The sequence below is a fragment of the Penaeus monodon genome, chromosome 21 (genome assembly GCF_015228065.2).
Source record: "Penaeus monodon isolate SGIC_2016 chromosome 21, NSTDA_Pmon_1, whole genome shotgun sequence".
Taxonomy (NCBI): Eukaryota; Metazoa; Arthropoda; class Malacostraca; order Decapoda; family Penaeidae; genus Penaeus; species Penaeus monodon.
In genome coordinates this window covers 37,212,869-37,213,425 of record NC_051406.1, presented here as the reverse complement: position 1 = coordinate 37,213,425, position 557 = coordinate 37,212,869, and positions in this window count along the sequence as shown.

Here is a 557-nt window from a genome sequence, read left to right as displayed (position 1 = left end):
TTTTTTTCCTTTCCCCCCCCCGGGTTTTTCTAATTTTTTTTTTTCCCCCTTTTTTTCCCAAAATTTTAATTTTTTTTTTTTTTGTTTCCTTTCCCCTCTTTTTTTCCCTTTTTTTTCTTTTTTCTTTTCCCCCCTTTTTTTTTTTTTTTTTTTTTCCCTTTTTTTTCTTTTCTTTCCCTTTTTCTTCATTTCCAATTTTAACCATTTTTTTTTTCAAATTTTTAAAATTTTTCACTACCCCAAACCCAATTTATTTTTATATCTTTAAAACCAAAAAACTATTTTTAAAAAAAAAAATGAAAAAACAATTTTTTAAATTTTTCCAATAAATTTCGGGGACATGTTTTTGTGGAAAAAAAAATTTTGAAATTTCCCTCCCCGAGTTAAGATCAAGTTTTTTTTTAGGTGAAAAAAAAAGGAAAAAAAGAAAATTTTAGGAGGAGGACAAAAAAAGGGGAAAAAATTTCTTTTTTACTCCTTAAAAATAAACAATTTTTTAAAAAAATCTTCTTAAAAAAAAGAAAATTTTAAAAAATTCTTTTTAAATAAAAAAAGAA